Genomic DNA, 22,592 nt, shown 5'->3' on the forward strand with positions numbered 1-22,592 from the left:
CAAGATATTGTATATCAGTTTGCACTCACTGGGCACTTAACCTTCCTATTATCATTTTCTTTCTGTATCATGCTCCCCGGTACAATTGCACATAACTCACTTTTTTTTATCGGTTTTGTATTAGTCACTGTGGTCTGATGTAGGTCCTGCCTGCATTAAGGAAATTTGCATCCATATAACACCACCGCTGTGGTTATTACAGCGGCGTAAACCTTTAATGCATATAGTCTGTGTCAGGGCAAAGTGAGGCTTTCAGTGCTGCAGTTTAATCCAGTCACATAATTAATTTCCTTAATACAGACTGGTCCTCTCATTAGGCTCCCCCTCCCAGTCCTTCCTTCTTGCTGCTCCAAACACCGGTTACACTCTCCATTTGTTAGCACGAGCAGGAGCTCATGGAGACAATGAAATGGAAATTTTAAGATGCTGGTGATTTAATCAATCACATTTAATGCGAAAAGAAGTGTTAACATTGACTTCTGTGAAACTGGACTAGACCATTGCTGGATGCTTCTATAAACACTATCCTTTTTAACATAATGCCTCCTAGGCCTACGGAGAGCAGGACTGTACAAAAATGGTGACAAAATAGAGATGGCCATGGGCATGAGGAGCATGTCTGATATAGGTGTCAGCGTTGGGAACAGCAACGATGCGAGACGACTGTGGACCAAGCAGAAGAGTGAATGCAGCTTATCTCCTGACACCGCCACAGTAGGGAGTCTCCCTGCACTTTGAAGAACTGGCATGCTATCTTGTGATATACATATTCAAAATACCATTTAGTTACCACATTTGACCTCGGTCTTGAAAGAAATGCATAATCTATTAACTGTGCCTGCAGATCAAGGCCTCAGATAAGTTGATATCAATATTGGCTTAAGGAGAGAAGCATGTCTTAAAAATTAGAAAGATTACATTTACATTAAACACTTATCTTTAAATAAGATTCCCATAAGTATTACTGGAAAAAGTACATTTTCTACTCATTTAACTGCATCCTAAGCATCATCTATTTTGTCCGTATATTTTCATCGTTGACATTATTATGCCTGAAAGTGTGATTGGAAAAGGTGGGCTACTACAACCCACACATAGAAAGACAGAAAACTATATTTTCAACCATGGTTGTTTGGGGTTTTTTTAATATTCTACTGTCCAGTGGCTGTTTCAGATTAAATTAATTGATTTATCTACCTCCAAAGAAACTGATAGCAGTGATTGTCCGTGGTAAGACCAGGATAATGGTCCATCAGGTCCCATTGACTATATCCCATTCTGACAATGTCCTAGAGGTCTTTTGCAAAACAAATTCAGTTTAAGCCTGAGGTGAGTTAGTTGGTATTTCTGCCAGTGGTAAGAGAAAGTCTTCAAAAGCCAAAGCATCTAGGAGATAAGCAATGACTGATTTTCCTGGAGGAAATTATGGTGGATCTGAGTCTACTTGTTACTGGTGGCTAAATTCCCATCTAAAATTTGAAAAAAACAAGGATTGTCAAAACAGACAGTGACAACGGCAGTGCACAGAACAGTTATACAGGCAATCCATGTGCTGAAAATGTGAACATGGCAAGAGAAATATTACTTGAAAGTAGACAGAGCAATTATGGCAGTTGGCAGAGATTTGGGGGGGGGGGGTATAGTTAATGGGAGCAAGCGCTCAGCTGATAGTTTAGGTCTACACCAGCTGGCATCAGGATGGACAGGGTTAAGTTGGGTCTTCCAACTAATTTATTTATTAATTGGGAAGTTTAAATATCATATTCATTTACCTGCTTACACCCATGCTCATAAATTAAAGTAAGTTTTTTTCCATTTAATCTTTAGGAAGCATTAATTAGACAACACTAGAGTAGAAGCATCCTTGTTCTTCTCATATAATTTCCGAGACATGTCGGCAGTGATGTTTGAATGACAAGTGGAAATGAAAAAAATCATTAAGCTGGAAGTAGTGCGAGACTTGCAATTAAGTTATTATTGAACATGTATATTATTATAGTTGGTCCAGAAGCCCCAGATGGCAGAAGGGCATCGTAGTATCAGGTACTGTGTGAAAACATGCCATCTAGCCTCAGAGAATTTACCATCTACAAATTGATTATCTTCAGTTAAGTATACGGTGATACTGCATGTTTGCTGTGTTTTCTGAAATGAATACAGGAAAAGCACTTAAACCCCCACTGTTTCTACATGCCTGGGTTGCTATAAAAAAACTGAGGGAAAGAGTGCTTTTTGTCCCTTTTTACTTGTCATCTCAAAGATTAGAGTCATCTTTTAACCTCAAAAGCTCATGAAGTGCCTCTCTGACAAACTTAAAAAAGCATCTTTTACATGGTGTAACTTGATACCTATGATAGGATTTTGAAGTCCTTGACTTAACTGAAACTGAAAAAAATGTATTAGTTGGCCAGAGTAGTCAAAATGTGGGGCTGGGCTGGAGGTGACAAAGGACACCAGGGAAGGCAACCTGCAGAATGCATTTTAAAAATTTTAACAGCGCCTGTGGTCAGTCAAGCATAAAAATACAGGCTATCCTTCTCGTGCTGGTCTTGCACAGCTAAAGCTAATATTTCCAAGTGGAGAACTATGCCATAGGTCCATGACCTTGTCAGCTCTCATAAGCCCAAGTGAATCAGCTGTAGCGAATATGTGAACGGCAGACCTCTGAGGAAGCCAAATCTGCATTTTGGGCTTCACTCCTGGGTCCGTGCTCAGTCAATGCCCCGCAGAGGTGTCCACAGCCACTGTGCTCCTACCTGTGCTAGAGTTTTCTGTAAAACTAAGGCTTGACCCAAGTCCTAATACAAGATTTTGTGTAATAATAACAAAAGTTAATATTATTTTCCAGGCAAAAGCCCAAAATGAAGTTTTAGACATGTGATGGAGTTACCACGCTGTAATACATCACCTGAGCTGCAGTAACAGGCTGAATGCACGCTCCTGCTCCGTGCCAAAGCTGAGCTGAACCATATTAGTATGAGTATCAGTGCTTAGCTCATCAACAGTAACTCGTTAAATCACAGTTATTCTATCACCTCTACAAGTCCTATGTGATCGCACTCTGCCAATTAAAAATGCATCTTGTTTTTCTGAGGTAATTTATTTTTTGACATCCCTTCCTCAGACCAGTGCCACATTTCATTGCAGAAGTGACTACACTTCAGGGCTGGACATTCCGTAATTATCGACTCACACACGCATAGAAAAGCAAAGATGTCTCTTCAGGTCAGGGCTCCTACACTTAGTCTGGGTCAACAGATGCTGTGTCGAGTTTCTACTAGTCCCCAGAGGAGATGCCACCGTTTCCCAGCCGGCACATTTCGATAATTCACCGCAAAAACAGACAGAAAGGGAAACAGAGGTGGCAGCAACTTAAATCTTACTTGTCGAAGAAGCAAACTGTTTTCTTCTTGTCCTTCCTCCCCGTGCCCGGAGAGCTATGCATCACCGCCCCTGTCCGAGAGTCCTCTGTGCAGCAGAGGACACTCACCAAGTCCTTCTCCTCTCTTGCCATCGATGGCTTCCTCGCGGCCGCCAAGCCAAATCCATCCCTCGCGCAGCGGGTGAAGCGGAGTAGGCTAATGTGCACTTTATCGTAATGTATACTTCGCTGGGCTTTGGGATCCTGAAAGATAATAGAGGTTTCAGGAAACTTATTACTATTTTGTTATATAACCTGCCGGAGAAAGGGACTTATAGGAATTCTGCTCAGCCTTAATTACAGCACCACGGCTATAATACTGTGATCAGCTGGAGCCAGATTCAATAAAATCTCCATCCGGCTCCCGCACAAGAGAGACCTACGTGAACTCGATTCTTTTCCTGGGCTTCCAGCCCAGAAATTAGATGGAGTTTTTATTTAAGCTCTTCCCTGTCAACTTTCTTCGTCCAACACCGAGCCCGCTCAGCCTGACCAGGAGAGGGGCAGCCCGACCCGCCACCCCCTCGCTGCAGCACCGCGTTTTACCCCATTTTTTTATCCCCCCCCCCCCCCCCCCCCATTCCCGCCTCAGGCAGCGCGCCCACTTCACGCCGCCCCGGGGTGAATTCTGACTGGGCTTTCCCGGGCCTCTGAGGGAAACCGCCGCCGCCCTCCCCCTCCGCTCCCTGCCGCCACCAAGCCGCCTCAGCCCCGGCGCCGCCGGCTCCCTCAGGACCTGCCCCGGCTGGGCTGGGCCGGGCCGGGCTCGGCACGGCCCCCGGGCGGTGGGAGTGGGTGGGTAGGCGGGCGGGAGGCCGCTCCGTGCCCGCCCCGCCCCGCCGCCTGAAGCGCGGCGTTTCCCACCCCCCCAAAGCTCCAGAAGAAGGGAGCCGCAGGATTACGGCGGGTGGTTCGGCGGGGAAGGGTTCTGTGGCGAGGCTCGTGTTGGGCGGCGGGGGCGAAGCGGCTCACGGCTTGAGGTGGGGGCAACTTCGGGGAAGAAAGTTGGGTTGGGTGGGTCGGCGGTACTGCCGCCCCGGCGGGGTCGCGGCTGAGGGGAGCTCTGTGGTGAAGGGCTTCCCGCCAGAGCCGAGCCCAGCCGCCCGGCTCCCCTCAGCCCTCCCGCGCCGCGACCCGCGGGAGGGAAGGAAGGAAGGAAGGAGGGAAGGAACCGCGGCCACCGCCGTGTGTGGGGCCGCCTCCCGGGCGCCCAAGTTGGCGTCGCGGCGGGGAGAAGCGGGGCCGGGGTTGGGGGGGAGCGGGGCTGCGCCCCGGGCGCTGGCGGCGGCGAGCGCGGGGGAAGCGGCTCCAGCTGGGATCGCAGCCGGCATCGGCAGGCAGCTGAAGGGTGTTAGTTTAAATGCCACGGGGGGGGTGTCCCTGCCCGCTTTGGGGGAAAGAGCGGGGCTTGGCGTGCTGCCTCGCTGAACGCATCTCCGGTCCAGTGCAGAAAATAAGGCTCTTCCAGGTAAGGTCTAGCACGGGCGCTTCGTACGTGTTCCTGCACCACCGGTGCAAACGCACCGCTGCTATTCGCCTGCTTGATTTTTTTTTTTTTTTTCCCCCTACTAATTGCATTAGCGAGGCACCTCTCCTTCCTGCGTGCGCGGCGGGGAGCCGCTGTCCGACTTTTCTCCCCCCCCTCCTGCTGCCTCTCCTCCTCGGTTGCGAACGCTCCGCGAAACGTCCTTGGTGCCGGAGCCGCTTTCGGAGGGGTGGGAAAGCGGCCGAGGGCTGCGGGGATGGGCGCTGCTGGGGTCTGCCTGCTCGGCCTGGCCCGGCTGCACTGGGGCGTAAAAACTACTAAAAATCCGAATATTTGTATGCTTTTTTAATTTTCTTCCCCCTCCCCGGAAAATTTTTAAAGTGAGCCTGGAGTTACTCAAGTCCTAAAGCTGTGCTTCTCTGGCTTTGCTTTTAATTAACTACTAATAATTGTCTCAAATTTAAGAACGTGAGTACGTCAGCTTTTTCTTCTCTCTCTCTCTCTGGTGTCGGTGGGGATGCTAGCAAGTTGGTTTATAAAAAAACCAAACAAACAGCCCCCCCCCCCGCCACTCCAGTGAAGTCTTTTTGAAAAGCTTTTTCTTTTTCCTCTTGAATAATCATTTAGCACTTTCTGTGCGTCATTCGGGATCGTTCAGTTTCGACTAAATTCTGACAAAACCAGAACTTGCCCATCAGACGAGGGGGAAAAGATTGAGCTAGATGTGAAGTTTCTGTGGTATCTCTCTCGGGGTAGTGGGTGGTAATGTGGCTCGGCACAGCCGATGGCTCTGCTCTCCCTCTGTTCCTGTCGCTCTCTGCAATAGCCTCTCTGCAGGTTTTGTCTGCTCTGGTGTTGGTTCTTCAACTAGTGATTTGCCTCCTCTTTTGGAACTCTTTGATTTTTATTTATGATTCATACCTTACTGGGTCTGAGCTGCTGATGTCCCCAGTATCACAATGTGACCTTGTTGTCAATTAAGTATGGTGCCTGGCTGCGATTAACCTAAATCCAAGCACCATTTTGTTGTATGCGTCGGAGAGAGATCAGTCCATTTCTGATGTGAAATGATCCAGCAATAGCCTTGGGTGCTAACTGGTTAGTCATGATTACCTTACTGATGACATTCACACACACACACACACAAAATCACTAGCATACTGATTTTTAGCTGTCCTCAAAGTGCTTGTTTTATACAAGGGGAAATAATGTCAGTATTTTTATTACAAGTGCAAAAATGTAAAAATAAAAATCAAGACCTTATGAAGGATGAGCAAACTCTCCAAACTATTGACTGCGGTATTTTGCAAGAGAAACTTGAACTATAGCTTAAGCTGCGTGCCAAGTTTGTTCTTCAGTGATGTAATTATTTAGTCTAGATGGAAAGTTATGAACAAATTATTAAAATTAGTAATGGAAGTGCTAAACTAACTTTGAAGCATTCGAAATGTATTGCTACTCCTTGTGGAATTATTCCAGAAAGTTATTTATTATGCAAGAGACTTTCCATACTAATCTGACAAATGAATTTGTGAAAGCATTTGAAGAAAATGGTTTAGTGAAGGTGTATAATTCTTCCTAAAAATGCTGCTGACTTGTTGGGGCTGCAATTTAAAGGCATATTGATGCCCTGAGATTTTTCCCTGTGCTTTGAGCTCTCTGTCCTGCTACACAGGCACTTCTCTTACTCAGCAGGGCTCCTACGGGCTTTATAGTGTTTTTTTACTTCTCTGTATTACTCTTACTGTTGCCTTGCACTGGGAATGATCTACAGGCTTTGAGCTGAAAGCGTTGGTGTTTTCTGCGTATGTAAAGCAGTAGGAGGTGCCACTCGGGTCCGTGTTGTCAGAGCAGAGGATCTGCAAGTTGGCACTGGCATTTGCTATGGGATTTTTCCAGAGTTGGTTTTGCGGATGGTTGCTTAATGAATAGAACATCAGGTAGGGGTTGCCTAATTAATCTGCAACTTGGTGCCTTTTATGTTAAGGGAAGTAGAAATACTAGATTTTTTTGAAAGCCTGTGGGGTTCGGAGCTGCTGCGGAGCAGTGGCAAGCTCTGGCCCTGCACGTAATTCCTGTTGCTCTGGCAGTCATTCAGCTCCCATGCTGGTGACCTTAGTTAGGGTCTTGCACTGAAATCTGTGCATGTATCCAGTTGGCTGCACGCTTTGCAAATCCCTGGGCTTGGGGACTTAGATGTGTGAGTTATGGACCTACCAAAACAACTCGTTCTTTAAATTCCTAAAGAGCGAGTTGCTGTAGCTATGTAGTGATGCCATATTTTCATGTTACTTTTCTGTAATGTTTGTATTGGAGTTTCCCTCCGCAAATAAACATTTCCAACCACTCGTGCGGGGGGATGGTTTGGGGATTTTTTTATGAGCAAGACTCACTGTCTTTCATTCTGTGCCACATCTATATGTTCTTGTGGTATTGTAATGGGAAATTTCTGCAAATAGGTTCAATCTTTTTGCGTTTCTTCCTGGAAGAGACTGATTCTTACAAGTGACATAAGCCAGTAGTTTTACATGAGCATAAGTGATTATCAGGGTTTACTTTGATACTGGAAGACACAGATTAACTGCAATCTGTAAACAAGACTTTTCATGCATTTGAAATGATGAAAGGCACGGTGGTGTGGTGCTGCTGTCTGATGAGCCAGCAAGCCTACAGAGAGAGGGAAGAAGTTGTTAGTGAAGAGGAATGACTATGGCTGGTGGTGAGTATCCCTCCTGAGTACAAAGACGATTTTGGATGACTTGAGAAATGATTACAAGATGGGGCTTGATTTACTAGAAAATGCAAGGAAAATGGGAAGTCTGTTAATCTGTAAAGTTGTTTTTTGAGTGCATTAGTTTTTGTCCTTCTTGGTGCTGGCTTTGGCAGCTAGGTCTGTCTTGTTCTGATATCAAATATGTAACCTTCTAGTTCATATTTGGAAAATAGTGAACACTAGATTACAGTCAGCTGAGATGCATGGATTAAAGTTGAACACTACTGAAGTTAGAAGTGATAGGAAATGACTTACTCAAGGGACTTCAGTGATGAATGCGTTGCTTAAGCTCATGTTGTACGTGGGTGATGTCAAGATGGATTAAATGGCAAGATACTTTGAAATCGACTTTTGTTTAAAGAAGTTTAGAAACATTGTTTTGAGTCTTCAAAACTGTGCCACAGAAGCTGTCTCTGGAAATGGAGGAGCAGAAGACTTGCCTTGATGCTCATGCTCTGAAATGGTTACTCTGTTGCTGCTATCCTTGACAAAACATATCTGCAGTGACAATAAGTCCTTTCCTAGGTCTTTTTTGTTTTGCAGCTCTACAGCTTAAGTTTCCCTCAGAGGCAGCCTCTTTTAGCCAAATCACGAAAAGATCAGTCAGTGATTATCCCAATTAAAAACAATTAAAATGCAGAAACATGAAGTTGATAGAGTTGCAGTCTTCTCTTATCGTAATGTCTCCACCTTTGATTTAGTGAAGCTATTTAGAGTCATAGCTCTAACTTCTCAATGTAGATTTGAATATTCACATTTTATAGCATGTGGTGTAGGAGAATGCATTAGAGGAAAAAACTGAAGAATCATCAGTGATACCTTGTAATGTGCCTTAAGAGAGGAAGGAATTAGGTAAAGGCTGCAGGTTTGCATAAACTGAGAAGTACTTTCCCATTTACAGGTACTGATTCAGTGCTCAAAAGGCCACATTGTTCTCATGTGCATTGAGACAGAGGAAGAACAGATCAAAGTTGATGGCCTTTTAAATGAAAGTGTATCCAGGAGGGTACTGTTTGGATAACAGAAATTGGGGGGTGGGGAGGGGAGAGCTTTGACCACTGTCAGCTTAAATTTACTGTACATGGGTTTTGGTGGTTTTTAGTGTGCTGTCTAATACAAAGAAAAGAGGAGCTAATACAGAATGAAGGGAAGTGGCAGGAGTTCAAAAAATCTTAAGGATTCTCAGTCCCATACTTGGTTGAATGAAGAGAGAAGGTGGTCAGCTGGTGAAAAAAAGCAGATAGTTGGGTTTTTTTTGTCAGGCGAAAATATGCATGTTGAAATTTGGTCTGAGAAAAGATCAATTAAAATACAGCTCAGAATGTATATAGAATTGGCTTTATTTGAAAGAGCAGTTAGTTTTATACTCTTAAAGTTTCACTTTTTAAATGTAATAAATATTAATATTATTCCTTAAAATCAATGATACTTTCCTTTTGCATAGCTGATACAGGATTTTTTGCCAAACTACAAATTTTAAGTATTTTTCTCTTGAAAAATATATCTGTTGATCAATGTAAAGAATAATTAACTGGCAAAGTTGCTGCGTTTCCAGCTGAGTGAAACAGCAGTCAGAGCTACTGAAGTTGTGCTCAGCCCTGAACAATCACATCTGCAGCCTACTCATGCTCTCCTGGAGAAACTTCCATAGTGAGAATGGACGGTATTTGAAACCAGGACATGTATTTTAGTATTTTGTTAATCCTGATTGCACACAGGAGAAGCTTTGTGTTTGCAGCGTTTGACTGTGAATCATGAAGCATTTAAAATACGTACTGCAGAGCTACCAATATGGTGGGCCCCCAGAAAACGAGACACAGCGACATGAGCTGTAAAAGGATTTTGAACAAGTGCTTCAGATAATAGGAAGAGAAAACCAGAGATGACCAGATTGTCTGGGAGGTTTTTATTGATCAGTCAGTTATTGGGTGCTGGAAAATACAAGAATAAACCTCATTTTTTTTCCATGAGAGAGTTATACTGCTAACTCACACCCCAATGCACCAAACTTGGGCCAGCATTTCTTCTAACTGTGTTGCTCTGAGGTACTTTCACAGCAATAGGTTAGATTTTTTTTTTTCCTCCTTAAATAGTGGAAGTAAGCAAGCTGTTGTCAGAGAGGCTAATTCCAGACAGGCTGACATTTATGGTTATGAAGAGCATGCTTTTGAAATTTAACAGTTGAGTGAATTATCTTTCTTTTCCTGAGCTGTTATCTGCTTTATATCTTGTATCTGGAATTCTTGTAGCTGAACTCAAACACTGAACTCCCCCCCCCCCAACAACCCAACATCCAAACCCAAAACCCAACAACAAACCCCACCCCAAACCCAAACAAAAACTAAACATGACACATACCCCCCAAAAAAAACCAAACCCAAAACTGGTCCCTCAACATCAGATAACTTACTGTGCAATGCTAGTATGACTTTAGATGTATATGTATACAGGTGGGTGAAGCAACAGTGCAAAAAGATAGTGGAAGTTGTTTTCATTTCAAGGCTTATTCCTTCTGGTGTGCTGCTGTGATGGGCAGAGGGCAGGCATGAGGGTCTCTGTAATACAGTGCATATTATTTAAATTTCTGCCCTGCAGTTTGAGGGGGAAACACGCATTACAATAACAAGGAGTTAATAAATGTGAGTGTGAAGGAGCTTATAAAATCTTTGCGCAAGTGAAACCTGACTTAAAAGACAGTGCCACCAACCTCCCTGTCATCCAGGGGGACCATGTGCTGCCTAATATGTTGCAGTTCCAGCAGGCAAGGATGGAGCAAGACTCCTGTGCTGCACCTCTACCCAGGTGTGTGTCTGGTGGTGGCAGGTGTCTCTGCTTTTCTGATTGCAGCTTGTTTGCAGCAAAAGTCCAGAATGATTAAACTGGTCCAGCTGTTAAAAATTAGTTCCTCCATACTGTGTTTGAATGACAAAAACTAAAGCATTTTTTTACCATAGTAAGTCACTTGTGTAGTGCAGTGCCAGGGAAGCTGAGGAGTGAAGACCTGTTGTGCTCAAGTGAGGTGCGGTGGATGCAGCAAAAGAAGCACCAGAGGCGTTGGATATGGGCAGGTTTCATATCTTATTACTGTAGATCTATTCCTGTATGCTGTTTCTTTGCTTTTGAGATGTATAGTTGAGGAAAGGCGTGCTTGTACATTCAATTGTAATGGAGAAGTGAGAAATCTTGAATTTTGCTGTAGTTTTAAAACAGTAGTTTGAGCTTCATTGAAAATTGATGGTTAAACCCAGATTACTTTGCCATCTACATTTTAATCCAAGCAGTAATGGCCCACCCTGGCATTCATTGTTTTAAAAAATGCTCTTCTCCCTATTCCTGTCTTTTATGTACTGGGAAAAAAAAAAAATCATACTATTTCTCTAGCACTCCTGAAATCACAGTGCCATGTTTGTAATTTGGGGAGTGTGTTTCAGTTCAATAGGCCTTGACAATTCTGAAGAGTGTTATCGCTCAACATATTTAGGTCTTCTATGAAATTCAAAATATAATAAATTACAGCTGTTTGTAGCTGTAAACCTCTCTTTGGAGTAAATTGGTGGGGAAAATCAACGGGTTTTCCACAGTCTGGCTTAATGTAAAGCATGGCCAGCATCCCTTTTGCTTGTACTGAGGTCAGGACAATCATTTTTAGTGTATTGCGCTACTTGACTACATAAGGAGCAATCCTGTCTAATCCAATCCAGAGCAGGTCAGTAAATGATAAATTTTGTTTAGCTTGCAAGCATACTGATTTTCACAGTTCATTTACAGAAGAATCATGCATCTCTGCGTTTGAAGACGCTCCATTTGTTGAAGTCAGTGTCTCTTAGCATTCCCAGTAAAATGTGTGAGATGAAAAATACTGTTTTAATGGCATATTATTGTGGAGATATTTTACATGGAGAAACTGGGAAATCGGACTCGTATGGCTGATGCAGAAACCATCATTTACTTTTCCTGAATATAATCGAATGTTTTGACTTCATCCTAGCTTCTTAAGGCTTATTGCAGTCACCTGCATGTGTGTCTGTCTGTCCTGCGTATCTGTCTGTCCTGCTGGTTGAGGATAGTCTGTTTCTAAAACCATGAAAACAGGGTCTTTGCTACCACCTAAGCACTTAGTGGTGCCCTCACTGAGGGGGAGAGAAGCATCAGGGTGAGCTTGATGCTTATTAGATGTTGGAGCAGGTAGTAACCCTTGGTGGCCCTGATCTTGTAGGTGCAGGATAGCAACACTCTCCTGGGTGGTGGGGTGGTGTGTTGGTAGAACATATATGTGCACGATCATGTGCAGTTTTTACATCAAAAACTCATGACTGAAATGTCAGTGTTTACTGTGATGACTTTTTTTCTTTATTTAAATGGTAACTTTTTTGGTGCTTGTTGCTACAAGTGTAGTGCAGGTCCTTGTGTGTGTGAAGCTGAGGTTATGAGTGGGAGGAAAGTTCTCTTCAGCATCCTGGATTATTTAACATCTTAGGCAAGTATGGTGATGTAGGTTGTAAATGACAATAAAAAGAAAAGGCTGTATATGCATGTATGTTTTACTAGGGTAATTTATAAAGCAGAGTATGGGTTGATAGCATTTCTGCTAGGTCACTGTCTGACCACCAGTACCTCTTTCCCGCTGAAGTGCATTACACACTGGGGACATGCTGCTGGACAATTAAATAATAACAGTAAAATGTTCATTGCACTTTTTAAAAACAAATGCTCTGAAGAAACCGAGCATGGTAATCGAGCTATTAGAATATATGCTATCAAATATGTGCATGCACTTTTGAGTCCTCCCCTTCCATTATTAAGATTAGTAGAAGACCCTTTATATTCTCACCTTTACTATTTCAAATCTGAGCGTCCAAATGCCGTGGAAAGTAGTGGTGAACATTAACTTAGTCCTTCAAAAGTGTTAAGGAAAAATACATTTATCTTTCAGGTTAGTCTGAGTTTTCTGTGTGCAGTTAAATTTTGTTGCAGGAAATTATATTGTTCATTGCAATAAGACAGACCAGAGGGTGTTTTTTAATAATTCTAAATAATTGCTGCAATCGATATACAGTTTTAAAACAGCAGGATTTATAAATGTAATGGTATGAGTACTGTAGGATAATGATTATATAGGTAATTATTGCATATTATTGAAATGCCTTCAAACCTGCAGTGGGATTTTTCTGGCATTTCCACAGTTACAGGAGAGAGCTGTGTTAAGTAAGGATCTTCCCTAACTCGTGTTCGCAGTGGTTGTCTCCTTGACCATATGTTTCTGTTTGGAAGCTTACAGTTAGCTGGTGAGGAGGATTTCTCTGGGCTGTGACATAGTTCGAGCCCTGGAGTAGAAGCTTAGCAGTGATGCCAGGAGGAAACCTCACTTCTGCAGGTGGGGCAGGATCTTGGGGCTGTAGTAGGTGCATTTCTTTCTTGCTGTGAAGCAATTAAATCACATTGTACAGTTTCTTATTGTTGCTTACCTTGCAGAAACTAGGGCTTTCTTAAAACATGTTCATTAAAGAGGTCAGTACTGTACTAACTATTAGCATTTATTGAGGTGGTGGAACAGGACTTTGTTCCAACAATGCTTTGGCTTTTAAGTCCTTCCATCCACTCTTCTCTATCCCATCTCCTCTAAAATTTGGTCGCTTTGAATACTCGAGGAGGTGATAGTTGCAGAGAAACCAGAAGTGTATGAGAAGGAACAGCTGGTGCTCTTTGTTTCTTCTCCTGCTGCCAACCATGGCTGGTGAGAATAGCGAGTCAAGGGCATGGTCATGGAAGGGAGGCTGTTCTGGTGACAGCTGCCCTTCATCACAGGCTTTTGACTGCCCTGAACATCCAGAATGATGTAAAAAGAGTCCATTGCCAATCCACCATGGTGTTGGGATGCCCCGTTTCAAGACAGGTGCTCAAATCTGCTTGGGCAGAGTTGAGACTGAAGGGAAGGAGCAGAGCTGAATTCAGGCTGGAATCAGCCTTTTAATTTTCGTGGTGTGGGTTTTTTTGTTGTGGTTTTTATTTTTTTTTTTTTTTTAAGACTGGAGTATATGCCTGAATAATTGGTAGGCCACCGTTCCCATTTTGAATTACAAGGGCACATTATTATAAATACTTGCCCTTGAAACATATTTGAACTTATTAAGCACTAGTAATTTCTCTGTCACTTTGATCTGTACTGAATTTAAGTTTCACTTCATTGGTCCATACTGTGGAGCTGTTAACGATACCAGTTGTTTCCTTTTAACCTTGGGGTTTAGGAATCTATTGCCTTAGAGTTATTAAAAGGCAATTGGAAACATTTGCATTGAAAACATTTGTGCTGTGTCACAGGGGGATATATTTAAACATTGATTGATTGAAGTTACAACAAGAGAGTAGCCTTGCCACCTTTGAAAGTTGCCTGTTAAATAAGCCTTAGTTTTGAGCATTAGTACCGGCTTCTGGACCATTCAGGTCTGCATCTGGCTTTTTAGGAAAACTCCTAATATTTTTGTACATGAATTGGCATTTGTTACACACTAGTGCTGGCTCTAGCTCTTTCATTTCCATCTGTCATAGTTTTTGCTTGTGTTGACTAAATACATTGAGTGTGTTTTTTAACTGTGCAGGTAAACGTATGAAAATGAGTATCTGCTTTGGGTAGCCTAGGTGGAAAGGGTAGGTTTTGTAACTTTTCACTCCTTTCTTTTGTGTGAGGGCGCATGTAAATATGTGAATCAAATCACTTGTTACCATAATGGCTTGTAAAGAGTAATAAGTGTAATTTATTCAGGGTTTCTAAGTGCTTTCATGTAACTGTCCTTCCAATGAAGCTGAAACCACAAGATACAAGGAGCTGAAGCTTTCCCCGAGACCATGGATCAAGTCAGTAGGTAAATATTAATATCAGGTTATCTTTTCCAAACATGCTTTCCTATGTCTGAATCTTACAAGCTGGACGCTGTATATAGTAGTTTAAATCAATGGCAAATGCTGCTGAGCAATATACCTCCAGAAAGTTTAGTGGAAGCCCCATTGAAGGCTGTTAGTAGTAAGTTGATCAACTTATAGCAGAAGAGAGGGAATCAACAGCTAAATTAAGACAGACTCCTAACTTGATTGTTTTCATGTTTGTTGTCCCAGTCATGAGCAGAAGTACTTGCCTTAGGAAGTAATGTGTGGATTAACTGGTAGATAAAGTTTAAATTTTATGGAAGCTCTGGTAAAAGTCATACAGAGTATTATCTCTGTGCTTGATTGTGTCATTCCTTGTGTTTTCTTCTGTGGCCAACATCTTTTTAGTTTATGTAATTGGAAAACACTAAAAGTTAAAGGCAATGAGTTGGATATTTTGGGATCTTCGGGGAGACAATTTGCAAAGTACCCCAGTCCAGCTCTTCAGGTAGATACATGTGTTGAAAGGAAAGGATGACTGCCTACTGCTCTAAGTTTGGGTTACGATTGGGGTAATATTTGCTACTCCTTAAAAATGAGATCCTGAATATTAAGTTGACTGTAACTACTGGAGTGGGGGTGAGTACCAGTGAATGGAAATGGGGGAGAAGTCTGTGTTGCTGTGTTTACGAATGAAGTGAATGCTTAAAAGAGGAAATAAATGAGCAAATACGAAGAACTAAATACTGAAAATCCCTTTAAATGTTGAGTACTGAAATATGCAGAGATGTTTGCAACGTGTACATTGGCTGTATGGGGTTGGTAAATGTTTATCTTGTAGTCTGTGTAATGCTACTTATGGCAGATTACTTCAAACACGTGAAGGTCTCCTGCAATGATGGCTAAATTCTTAACCCTTCTTTTAAAAGAACTCACATGTAGCTTGCAAACTTTGAAGAGCTGTTTGGTCGTTATTTCATCTCTGCAGATGGGGAGACTTGAGGAGGTGAAGGAGGATGCCCATGATCAGTGGTGTAGTCAGGGGTGTTGTAAATTCCTGAGGTTCACTGCAACTTGTCACCCATCCTGCCTCCCAGGGGAACAAGGGGAAAATGGTGTGTTAATTACTCTCGTGATTATGAGTCGATATCTGTAGGTGGAACAGGGACCACCGCAGCACTTCATTTTAGTGCCAACTCTCTTCTACCCTCTTTCCCAAGAGCCTCTTATCCTCTGGCCAGACATGTCTAGTCACCCGGCAGGACATCCGTGCTTCCCTAGGGATGGAGGAGGAGCTGAGGAGGGTGGCCAGGGGAGGCTCTTGGGTCTCCTCTGAGGGAGAGGTGCGACACGATGCTGCTGAGCCTCTCTGCTGAACCATATGCTGGGATTTTTCTTTTTTTTTTTTTTTTTTTTTTTTTTTTTAAATAAAGCCTGGAATATTGAAATGGAGAAGCGTTTGATTCTTCACTTTAAGTGAATTGATTTCTTTGCTTTATCTGTTCTGTAACCTGATTTAAACCAGACAAACTAAACCAACTTTAACAGGGAGAGGTTTTATGTTTATCAGCCATATGGTGTACTGGGTTTTTAATGTATCAGTTTCTAGCTCTCAATTTTATCTTTAGAATTTTTCTTGCCTCTTTTTTTCCATTAAATTCGGAAGCAAGCTGCTGAGGTCAGGAGGTTGCAGATGATGCTGCCATATTAAAAAGGGGAGGGGGAGGAGTTTACAGTAGAAATGAGTTTTACCTGAAAATTTGTAAATTCATTAGTTGAGGCTGAGTTATGGTGGGAAATAAGCATTGCTACATGTGTCTTGGAGTTTTTGCCACTTCCAAGCAATGCTCAAGATGTAAGTTTTTAAGTCTCCTTTATGTGCAGTCGTTGGTTTACAGGATAAAAAGCAAAGCTAAAGCTTGCAGAAGAGAAGGAGGGTAAACAAAACTAATTTAGCAGCCAGGAAGGAAGGAAATAGGGTTAAGAATAGAGGTAATTTAAATAAATTGTTTAATCCCTTCTAGGTTTGAAAGACTTTGAGATAATGAGTAAAAACTTAGAGATGCCTAAGCGACTTGGCTGTTTCTGAGCTATAATCCATGAGTTAAGGGAGACATACAGAGGATCAAGTCACCTATCCCCTTAATAACCCTTTAATTTAGCCTGCATCAACTCTTTGACTTTGTTCACTGCAGGTCTGACAAATGGCTGTGCTGGCATCACCTAAGGAGTGAGTAAGTAGGCAAGGGTACAGGCTAAATCAGCATTGCTGCTGAAAAAGCATCCATGTAACTGAACCCTCAAATTTTGAAGTAAGTCTTTTGGGGGAAAACCAGAACTCTAGTTCCTAAGGTTTGTAGTCCTTCATGTGAGGTCTTCAACTGTGCGGTCTCTAGCATCTGTTGGAGCATTTAAGCGTACGTTTTTAGCAATGTGTACTTCCTCTGGGTAAAGATTTATTGATTCTACAGAGGTATTCTAGGTATTCGTTAGGTTTGTGTGCATGTCATTAGTGGTGTATGAAAAGCCTCTCTATGTATACTGAATATATGTATATATTCTACATGTATACTGAAGTTTTTTACACCAGAGAAAATATATGTTTTGTTGTTGTGGACTAAAGATCTCAGCATTCATACCGAAAGAAGATAGATGTATATATGTTTACTTGACCGAACGGCTCCCTGTTAAAACTGGTAGAAGGTGGCTGGCTAAATTCATGCTGAAAACTTTTTTTCTTTTTCTTCCACTAGGGTTGGGTTGGGTGACAGTTCATCCGGGCCTGTACTGGGACCAGTGCTGAAGCCTGCAGAAGCTGTGGAGCCTGGTGCTGCTGTATGCAGCCCTGATGAGCTCTGTTGCCATCGTTGCACAGCTGCAATGGAAGTGCACTTAAATGTCGTCTTCTTGATAGGATGAAGGGCAGCAGCTGCTCATGTGTAACACTTCACCCATTCTTGAACATTTACTTGTTCGTCTACTCTTGACTAAGCAAGAGTTAGCTTTTGTTCCAGAAGTAGCTAAATTAATGTAAACAGGATTTATTTTCCTCTTCTCCCCCTGCTTTTGAGGGTCTGTCTTCTCACATAGCACTATTCCTCTTGTTGCTTGTCTCGCATCTTTCCTGTTCTAAAAGCTCTGTTGAAATTACAGTGGAAAAAGTGATGAAGCCTTACAGAGAACTAGCAAATGATTTGTGGAATCAAATACAGTTACTGAAGTAGTTGCATATATAGGGTAGTTTTCCTTTTATAAGTTTAGCTTAATCTGTTTATAGATCTTGCAGTTTATCAATTTCTCACTGTAATTGTTGTAACTATTGGATTTTGAATCTAATGTTGACTATCTTTGCTATTGTTTTGCTAAAGAAACTAAAAATCTGTGTGGCTCTGGTAAGGAGCTATGTTTCTAATGCTTTAAAAGCTGTAGTTTAGTCTATTTGAGCATCCTTTTTCCTTGATAAGCTTAAAATGCAAACAGAACAGGTGTTATGTCTAACCATGCTATCCGTCCGTGACTGTTCCATGAAGTAGGGTTTCTTCCTTTCTCCTTTGGAGAATAACAAAAGATTGTGGGTTTTGCTTGGCATTTTGTTTTGTAATAAGTTCTTCCCTGCAGTGTAACTGTGGTTCACACACCAAAATCCAGATACTGGAAAGTTTCAGTATTTCATCAAGTGCACTTGTAGACCAGAAAGCCCTTCTGCAGATCTGTCCTTCTACAAAACAGCTGAAATAAGTGAATCTTCATCAAGAAACACACCATCTTCTTCAAAAGCACAGCCCTCAGGAGCTGCTGGTTGGAGAGGCAACTGGTCCCAGCCTCTCCGAGAGCTGGCCCCTATGCGTCTGCTGTGGGGAGTGCTGTGCCCTGACCTGGTGTTTGACGCCGCTGTTGTGTTTCCTCTGGAAGTGGTGATGGTGGCATTTGGTGCCTCTCCATAAGGCACTGGGGTCCAGAAAAGGATCATGGACTTCTCTTAGCTTTTTCCATGTTTCTTTTCAACAGCTTCCAAGAGGAGCGTAGTGTCTCTTTCATGTTCATTATTCATTCATTCAAGTCCCAGCTTTGATGCAATTTAATCTAGACTGTTGTAAGACTCTAAGCTTTTGACTTTGTCCCTATCCCGTCCCAAGAATATTCTTGACTGGGTCCATTGTGCGTTGGTTGGTTTCAGATGAAAAATCCGAACAACTTATTGTTAAAACTGTCCTCTGACTAGAGTAACTGCAGTATTTATACTCATTTCTACAAGTATTTCCAGATGACTGCAAAGCAGCTTCTTAGTAGTCAGGCTCCACTTAGAAACTGTGCAACAATCTCTTGCTCATACTGCCAAAGCTCAGAAGCTGGGCTTACTGTGCAGATGTCCCATATAATGCAGGGGAAACATCAAGGAAAATGAGTATGGCATTTACCTCCTCTACTAAACTGTACCTAGCTTTTAGTGGGTGGGTGGCTTGGGAAGGCGGAGGGGAAGGGGGCTTGGTTTTCTTGGCTTATTTCATTGGTAAGAGGGCAGAATGACAGTACTCAAGAGCCATCTGTCCCAAGTGTAACTTAACTTGAAAACTGTTTTGATATCACTTGCTGAATGTACTCCAGAGTTAAGAAAGTTGCATAAGCTTCTTATCTGAAGCTAAGCAGCTTAAGGAAGTTGCAAAGCTCCACCACCTCGCGCTTCCTGCTGTTGAGCTATTTTAACATAAAATCTTCTCTTCCCCCAGCATCTGAACATCCTAATGTTACAGATTTTGATAACTTGCATAGTTAACTGCTCATGCCTTCATGTTATCCTGAAAGAACAAAAAGCTCCCAGACCTTTCACATAGTTGTGATTTCAGAAAAAAAAAAATAAAAAATCAGAAAAAAAATTGGTAAAACATGTGAAACTGATAGAAAACAGTAGTAAGGTTAGGTGAGATTAAACCTGAAGTTTTCTCCCGTCTGCTTTCATTCTTAGATGGACTCTTGATCGCTTAATGCAGAGTAGGCATGAGTTCTGGTCTGAGTCATTTGATCCCCTTAACTCCTCCTCAGGTATCTGCTGCGTTTCTGGGAACCTCGGATACTGTCATGGTAGAAGTTTCCAGCTGCTCCCTGAAGCTTTTTACACTGTAGCGTGAAAAGAATTGCACGTAAGCCTCAAACATACAAATCACTAATAACATAGATGTAATTTCCCTTTTGTGTCCAAGGATGCTCTCTTTCCAGCAGATAACAGTCTACAGTGACATTTTTAAGAGAACCAGGCTTGGAATTTGTAGCTGATGCGTACAACATCATCCGGAAGGGGAAAACCATGTTTTATCTCTGTAGGTATCTTAGCAAAATAAGCAGAAGAAAATAATCTCCTTTATCCTTATGACCCTTTACAATACTGTAACAAAAGGAATCTTCTCCCAGCCCTTGGTTCACTGCAGCAGGGAGGGAAGAATCAGCATTTCCACCATGCTTTGAGAAAAATTTGAAGTGCATCAATCTGGGGAATAAGCACTGCAGACAGTTAACTGTCTGCAATTCTAATTTAGATATTACCTCAAATTCTGAATTTGTAAGGATTCAAATTTTTCCTTTCTGAAAGACTCAGTGACTTGTCCAATAAGCCTAGTTAAGGTCATAATGAACATACCATTCTTGGATTAATCTATCCCTATACTTCCTGGGAAGTAGTATTACATAGTGATGTGAATTAGCTAAATGGCACATGTGAAAAGTTTTTTGAGAGAGATACAAACGGGTATTGCAGCAGAGAGCTGTTCTTTTGTTGTGTTTTTTTTTTTTTAATTTGCACAAAAGAAATGTTAATGTTGCAGTGAGGCAACATGAATTTACACTTTACATGTATTAAATTTAACCCATAATGGACTTAGGGAAATATGCCATGTTACTCTTATGAACTGGGGAGTAGAAAAGTGCTAGTGTATATTTTTCTTCTCTTTTTGGCCCTAACCAGGTCAGGTTTTGCTTTGGCAACAGAAATAGCAATGAATTTTTTTCCCAGTCATCTTAGAACTGCCTTTTGCCATCACTTACTATCAAAGTCTCAGAGTTATGCAAAGTCATGCTCAATATTTGGGTGGATGTTCCGAGCAAACAGCCAACCCCAGTTACCTGGAGGAGGGTGCAACAAGCCTGATGGCATATGTATCTCTACAGCTGCTGCTCCTGGAGCTGGTTCCTCCCTCTGCCTCTGGCAGCGACAACCCGTGTCCTGCAGTGCTGGCTCCAGCCCCTGTTTGCTTTACAAATGCAGGCAACTATAATTCTGGGCACGCTTGTTATTTGTGTTATTTACCTGGTTCCTTTGCAAATCCTCCTGAGTCCTGAGTGATGTATTATTCTGATAAATTCCACAAGTTTTCTCTGCATTGTGTGGAGGACTTCTAAAAAAAAATACAACCCTTCGTTGTTTCACTGGGATATATTTTACATACCTTAGAATTTTCTAACTAAAAGAGGCTGGTACTTTTAGAAACAAAATCCCAGCAAGGCATTATCATCAGTTGACAAAGTTCTATTATGGTATTCTTCTTCTTGACTGTGTCCAATATTTGTAGATCCAATTAATATTATAGGAATGTGAAAGAAGTCTTGAAAGCCCCCTTTAACATTAGGCTTTGAAAAATCCTTCTTCTGGATTCATTGTGCATAGTCAGGTGAATTTAATGGCCTTGTTAGTCAAAAAAGGCTCCAAAAGCCTTTGTAGAATTAAAATTACTTTTTATGACTTAAAAAAATATGCATTGTAGGCACAGCTTCAAGTACTTTTGTACAAGATTTGTCGTAGATGAGTTTATACTTTGTGTTCTTGCTTTAATGATACCACTTAAAGCCAGGCATAATATGTTCTTTAACGCTCTGTTTCAGCATAAGTTTCAATTTTCACCTTCCCTCTCCTGTACAATGAAGGATGCAGAGGCGTCCCAAATATTTTAGTAATTGCAGCATCTTTCATGCCATGTCATAGATCTGACTATTCAAATTTCATATTTAACTTAGAATAACTCCTCCCTGCGCAGAAGAGTAAGAACCCATCTAATATATGTGTTGAGACACCCATGTACCCATTCTTCATAGAGGATCTTTCTTCTTAATGAGGGTAACTCCAGAAAAACAAAATGCAGAAGATCTTGATTTCTGTAGGAACATTTGGAAAATGCTGAGGGATGCTTCCCTAGGTCTTAGATGGTTAGGAAAAAGTATTCGGTAGGACTGTCCAGGAGCCTTTGCTGCTTTGGCTGTAGCACAGGAAAATACAAGCTCGGTGACGGATTGATGTAGCATGTCTCTGGTGCAGCTGTTCATAAAGGATTTCTGTGGTCTTCTGGCCTCTTCCTCCTTCAGTGGATCAAAACAAGGGTATGCTGTTAAAATATATAAACAGTTCCCACTCAGTGCTTTAAATAAAAGGTGGTAGTGAATTTTGCTAAAGGGAGTAAAGCAGCTTGGCTGCTTGTAGCCCACTGCTGAAGGGCTGAGCTTTCTGGTTCAGTGGGTTTATTGGTTCTTAAAGAATTATGAATTTAGTTTGATATCATTTCCTAGAAAAGCACTGGTCTGCAGTACACAATTTTTAGTGAGAGTAATGCCAAGTGCAGTAAGACATGAAGTGAACCTTGGCGATCCAAAAGAAAAACAGCATCTTCTGGGGTCTGGGGCTTGTTGCTACTTTCCTGTTAGACATGGTGGAATACAACTTTTCTTCTCTGAAGAAAAGGCAAAGTGATATTTGGGAAGTGGAGCTTTTTGGTTAGCAAAGCTCCAGGTGTAGGTTTTCTGAAGCTGTATTTCAAACTTGTTTTGGCACTGTGAATGATTTCAGAACAATATTATTATTACTAGGATGAAATAAAACTCCTGAACCCCCAAAATTATAATTGGGTTGTTTTTTTTCTGTATCCCCCTCCCTGATGCAAACTCCATGTGATCTCTCTGTATGATTCTTTTGCAGGTTTGTTTTCCTGCCAGGGCATTTTGTACCAACCTCCCTCCCCATCTTATTTTCCATGGTTTTCAAACCTCTTTCAGACAGATTTCCTAATTCAAAT

General features: G+C 42.0%; 1 protein-coding gene across 1 annotated transcript in view; it reads left to right on the top strand.

The window, feature by feature from the left end:
* The first annotated feature begins 4,359 nt into the window (after positions 1–4,359).
* CNTN3 (contactin 3) overlaps positions 4,360–22,592 on the top strand; it is a 115,621-nt gene continuing 97,388 nt past the window's right edge. Inside the window, exon 1 of the mRNA XM_075052631.1 lies at positions 4,360–4,401. The gene's annotated coding sequence lies outside the window, so the exon portion shown is untranslated. The remainder of the gene's footprint in view (positions 4,402–22,592) is intronic.

This window comes from Buteo buteo, chromosome 21, assembly GCF_964188355.1.
Source record: "Buteo buteo chromosome 21, bButBut1.hap1.1, whole genome shotgun sequence".
Lineage (NCBI taxonomy): Eukaryota > Metazoa > Chordata > Aves > Accipitriformes > Accipitridae > Buteo > Buteo buteo.